The sequence below is a fragment of the Etheostoma cragini genome, chromosome 16 (assembly GCF_013103735.1).
Source record: "Etheostoma cragini isolate CJK2018 chromosome 16, CSU_Ecrag_1.0, whole genome shotgun sequence".
NCBI classification, from domain to species: Eukaryota; Metazoa; Chordata; class Actinopteri; order Perciformes; family Percidae; genus Etheostoma; species Etheostoma cragini.
Window position 1 is genome coordinate 8,457,310 of NC_048422.1, and position 5,947 is coordinate 8,463,256.

Below are 5,947 nucleotides of genomic sequence, written 5' to 3' on the forward strand. Positions count from 1 at the left end.
GTGGAAACTGCAGCATGTTTTAGGGGGTAAAAATTTAGGCGAGAAAATCATATATTTTCCAGTGAATTTCAACAGGATAAACTATACACTCTATACACTCAAACACCATAAACCACAAAAAAAGTAATAGTAAAAGGTTGCCTTTCATCAAGCCCTGTTCTCCAACATTAACAGTGTTTTTTTCTTGTTCACTTAACTAATAATTCACATTACATTATAAATCAGGTTCAATAAATATCACACACTTCTTCGTTTAAATATATTGTTGTTTCATATGATCATGATCTGAGGAAAAGTGTTCAACCATTTGTGTGTGTGATTTGGATCAGCTGCTTAATCAGGCACATTGAAAACAGGTTTGCATCATTATGTCCTCTCAGCAGTGAGGCGCTGGGCACTGTTATGATCCAGGAAGACAGGGAAGATAGATAGTTGTGAAGTTAATTAAATTATATCACATTTGTTGTACTCATTTGGAAGTATGGTTACCCAGACGTAAATTGTGATGTTTCAGTTACATATTAGAAATATGAAGTTAATGTTATGATCATTATTTTTGTTTGATTTGTTGCCTGCTCTGTGTTTAGCTCACCCTACACTTACCTGGATAGGTGGTAGGTTCCAGGTAGGGGAAGAAGAAGAAGAGAAATTAATTAGCATGTGCTGGAGTCAGGCGCGAGGAAGAAGCTGGCAGTTTGTTATGAGGCTCCAGCTGTCGTTAATAGGGGCCGAGCACGAAAGTGAGTGTACAAGGAACCTATGACATAATCTATATAAGTTATGGTGCTAAATTCCTCAAAACTTCAGTTTACTTGTGTCAAATGCCTTAGGTAAGATAACTGGGCACAGAACTTGGAAACTCTTTACAAAATTAAATTACTTCATAAGTCTTAAAATATAACTATCAGGCATATCTCAAATGTAACCAACTAGTAGTGGTAGTAATAGATAGCCTTTATTATTTAGACTCATGGTCCATATAATACAAAAGCAACAACAGAAAAACATAAAGATAGACACGACAGACACCAATTAAATAATTCCCAATCCCACTATTTACAGAAACTACAAATAACAATAAGCAATTACACATACACATTAAATCCAAATTCACTCTGACTCTTCACAAAACGTTATTGGTTAGTTAGATTGTTTAAACAGACGTCTTTAGCTGAAATGTAGGCTACAGAAAAAAACAACTTCAAATCACCCACGGTTAGAGCATTCTGTCAATTTTCAAAATCAACATCCACAGCCTTTAACTTCCCGGATTGCGCGTTGCTGCCGGAAACTCCACCACATGTCCATCTTTTCAGGCCGATGTCCGTTACTCTTTCCTTGTGTTGGAATTTGAAACCCCCCGTGGCGATACGAGGACTATGGTCAACTGCTCCTCAGATCTCTGCAGGGTAACTCCAGACAGCTAGCTAGACCATCTGTTCAATCGGAGTTCTCTGTCCCACAACTAAAACAACTTTTGAACGTACTCTGTGCTGTTGTGATTGGTTTAGTAGGCTAATCACAACTGGTGGATGTTCTACCAGTTGGTGATACAGCTTGTGCAGAACGTCACAAGTAAGTAAAGTTGCTTAAGACGGGTGCTATGGACAACCCTTTCTCACTCCCATCTCGTCAAAAATGAACGCTTGGTCAGGTGCCTTTGTTGTTGTTATTGACACAATAAGGTCTCCTTGAGCATCATATAACATGGTCGGGACTATTGGCGTCCCTTTTGAAGCGGTTATGTTAAGGAAAAGCTTGTGGGTGGCCTTATGCTTCCGCGACTCGTGTAATGGAACGGTTGGGTGGGCTGGTCTGTGACACGCAGCACCAACGGGACGGTTAAGGACACACGCGGGACACAAACCCCGCTCTCCTGCTGTAAGTCCCTTGTTTGACCCACCCCGACCAACCTCCCTACGCAGAATTTCTCCTTTGCATGTTACTCGCTAAACCCCATCTAAAGGCTGCTCTCCCCAGTATGTCCCACACACACGTTTTTTGCCCTAACGTCTGCATTTTATACATTTAGAGTGAGAACAGTTGCTATGGAACCAAAGATTTCCCATTTGGCGTATCCATCTGTCTCTTATACCCTCCCTGGGAGGTGCTAAGACGCGAATGAGGCAAGCGAGAAGACACGTTAGCATATAGAAAGCCCCCTGCATGTGTGAATAGGGATACGTCAGCAGGTAGGGTCGTTGACTTGCCTCAAAGAGTGTCATTGACAGATAGGGCTAACAAGATCACATGACCTGGTGACACACAAACACTAAGACATATGCTCTCTCTATTTATCTCTTTCATTATCTCGCCATCACTGTCCCTTTCTCACACGCACACGAATGAGAAGCATTCTCATGCTTTGACGGTGGGTGATCTGCTGTGGTTGACCCCTTGGGTGCTAAATGTCACCACTTTGATGTAAAAGCACAACAGCTCCTGTGTGTGTGTGTGTGTGTGTGTGTGTGCATGCGTGCGTGTTCGGACATTCTTAACATGCCCAAAAGATTGTTACAGACAAGCCCTCTCCCTTGTAAGCCACATGTTGGGACAACCCCCAAATGCCCACCCACAAACACACACTTACCTATTTGTCTGTATATTGATGTTCAATGTAACCATTAATAAAAAAGATAGAATACTTCCTCATCATTATAGAAAAGATTAAAAGCATGGTTTAACCATTTTTGAAGTTTGGCATTAGTACTGTAATAGGGAATTTGCTTGAGTTTTAATGGATGTTGAATTGTATCAATCAGTGCATCATATCTCATATTTTAAGGTCATCTCCCGTTACATTTCTAGTATATGATCTCATACATCTGATCTCATACTGTATCTCTTATCTCAACTCATAAAGCTTGACCCTTACTTCTTCTCCATCTCCACTTTCTTGCATATCTCATCCAAGGTACATTTAAAAGAATCTTATACATTTTTTTACCATCTCATATTTCTTATCTTTTATTTAACCTCATCTAATCTCATTTCCTCTCATAACCTTTTATTTCATACCGTATGTCATTTCATGTTTCGTCATCTCATCTCTCAGTTCATATATAATTCCAAATTTGTTTGTCATCTAACACCTATCTCATCACAAAATGTTTAGGTATTATGTCTTATCTGTTTTTCATATTATCTCATCCCACACCTTATCTGTATTTCATCTCACGGTTGTTAAAAAGGATCTATCTCATTGCATTATCTGTTTATCATTTTATATTTAATATAATTTCTCATCTTTTCCATGTGTAAAACAACTCCTCTTGAAGTAGCCTAAGGTAAAATTTGTTAGCTCTTTGTATATTTATTACGGAAATCTTTAAAGATGTAGCTGGAGTAAGTAACAGGCGGACTGAACTAAAGAGAGCTGAACTGTGACTTTGTTGTAACAGACAAGGGGTTCTTTTACCTCCGTGGGCAGGGACCATTTCCTTTCCCCCCTTTCTCCCTTCATTTCTCTTTTTAGGGACTTTATATCTTCCCCTCCTTCCTTTAGCCCTTACTATTCTATGCAACATTTCTCTCTCTTTCTCTGTGTCACATCTCTCCATTGCTTCCTTCTTCCCTCTTTCAGGATTCTGGCAGAGGAACTGTCAGTGTGTGTGTGTGTGTGTGTGTGTGTGTGTGTGTGTGTGTGTCAGAGGTCCTGTGGCTGCCGTGACTTCAAAGCTGAAACCAGAGTCTCTCCACAGTCTGCAGCTACCCTATAAATCACACTAACTATACTGCAGGGGAAGCACACATATGCATATAAACAGCCACAACACAGAGAGAGAGATGAGACTGAAAGCAATAAGAAAATAAACAAGAAATATCACTTAAAATATTGACAGGTATGACAGATGTGAAAAGAAAAGGGAGATGAACTGAATGTGGCAGATAGGTTCAATGTGGACTGGAATGAAACACAGATGAGATGTTGGCAGAGATGTACTTGAAAGAGTTGAGTAACAGTAGAAAAGGTCAAGTCTTTCATTGAATTTGCCATAGAATAAACAGGGTGTTGCCAGCCAAGCCCTAAGTGAATTTATTTTTGTAACTAGATTTTTACTCCTGGCATAGTTGAATCAAATGATTTCCCTTGTATACAGTAACCAAAAATGAAATCCTAATGTCTGCAGTGGGTTTTGTTATGTTTAATCCCCCCCCCCCCCCCCCCCTTTGTGAAAGACAGGGAGAGTGGTGGTCTAGAGGCATGCTTAAATCTGATATCTCAGTTGGGGAGGACAATAAACATCGAATTTCTGAAGAACAATATTTGAAGGGGGACACAAATAATACAGCCACAAGTATACTTGCACAGGGGAAAGTCTTACGCCACCTTCACACTGGCACTTCCGATCAGCTTCGATACTGCAAAACAACCAAAAGTCATTCATTTCCCATGGAGATTCGCAGACCGCATGCGAATGGGTCCGAACAAGTGTGACACAATTGAACTCTTGCGACAAGCAACTGACGGTTCCTATCTGAAAATTAGAGTGGACGTTAGCGTTGCTTTTGTACAGATAGCAAATCTGAACTCTTAACTTTTAATAAGATAAATGATTTCATAACAATATGCTGTCATGTAATTTTTAACAATTAGGGCTGTTTATAAAATTGCTCACATTAGCTAATTGACACAATCTAGTTATCTTTAGCTAACGTCAGCTACACTGACCTCGCTAACTGACGTTAGCTAGCCAGCTAAACTTTCTGTTTATATCTTTACAGCCCGCAGATGAGAGGTCATGGAGAATTAGACATTCGGACATGGACAGAATAGCCGTGCTCTCCGCCATTTCTTTTCTACTCCTGATTTCTACTATTCCAATGGTGTAGTGTGACGTTTACTAGGGGCGTGTTGCATATTACGGAGCTGATTTCAAGTGCCAGTGTGAAGGTGGTGCTAATACTACCATTAGTGTAGCGTGGAGACCGTACCATTATCCTTCTTATCAGTGTTTCTTGATTCAATGAAAAATATCATTCTTTATACCATTTACTGTATTTATTTTTAAGTTGTACATATGGTTGAGCTAGGAAAGCAACAGGGAAAGAAAACAGTTAGTTACTGACGTAGCAAACGTTTTTGTCATGGCTAATTTATTATAATTACGCCGCGTCCTCACTATACGAGAAAAGAAAAACTTCATCCGAGGTTTAATGTGCATAAACCTTGACCACATACTTATTACATTCCTGTCACTACAAAGGGTAGGGGGAAAAAATCGATACAGCATAGTATCGCAATAATATCAGGTCATGACAGAAGTATCGTGATGATATCGTATCGGGAGGCGTCTGGTGATTCCCACCCCTAGTCACTACCCGATGGGAGTCAAGTGCAGATCCTGACGTACAGCAGTCAGTGGACCAAACCACTGTGACGTGGTAGTAGTAGGGATGGGGGAAATGTTTACTCTTGACCCCTCAGGGATTTGGAGAAGCCAACTTTTGACCCAGACCACCAGGATAAAAATCTGGGTAGGGAAAGTGAAAGCGCAGCACTTCTCCATCCCTCAGCACCACAGCTGAGGTGCCCTTAAGCAAGACCCTTAACCCTTATGTTTTCCTCAGGTCAAATTGACCCGTATCAATGTTCTTTTTAACTACCCAATTATGATTACCTTAAATAACATGATTGATTCCACACAACGCTATTTTGGAAGTACAATCTCTACTTTCATTGATTTTGGGGTATCTTATTCAGTTTTATAGCATTTTGAAAAAAATGAAAATTGAAGTGGTTTTGAAACAGTATTGAGTAAAAGTTGACATATTCCACTCTGTGATTATCCATCAACCTACTTTCCTTTAATTTTAGTTTAAATAATTTCTAATTTCTGCTTTTCTCACTCAAACATTAGGTTTAGTTTCCTATAAATGAGGTTTATTGAACATAGTTCCAAAAATAACTGTAAAATTAAAGTTAATAAGTTAGTGTTACGTAGTG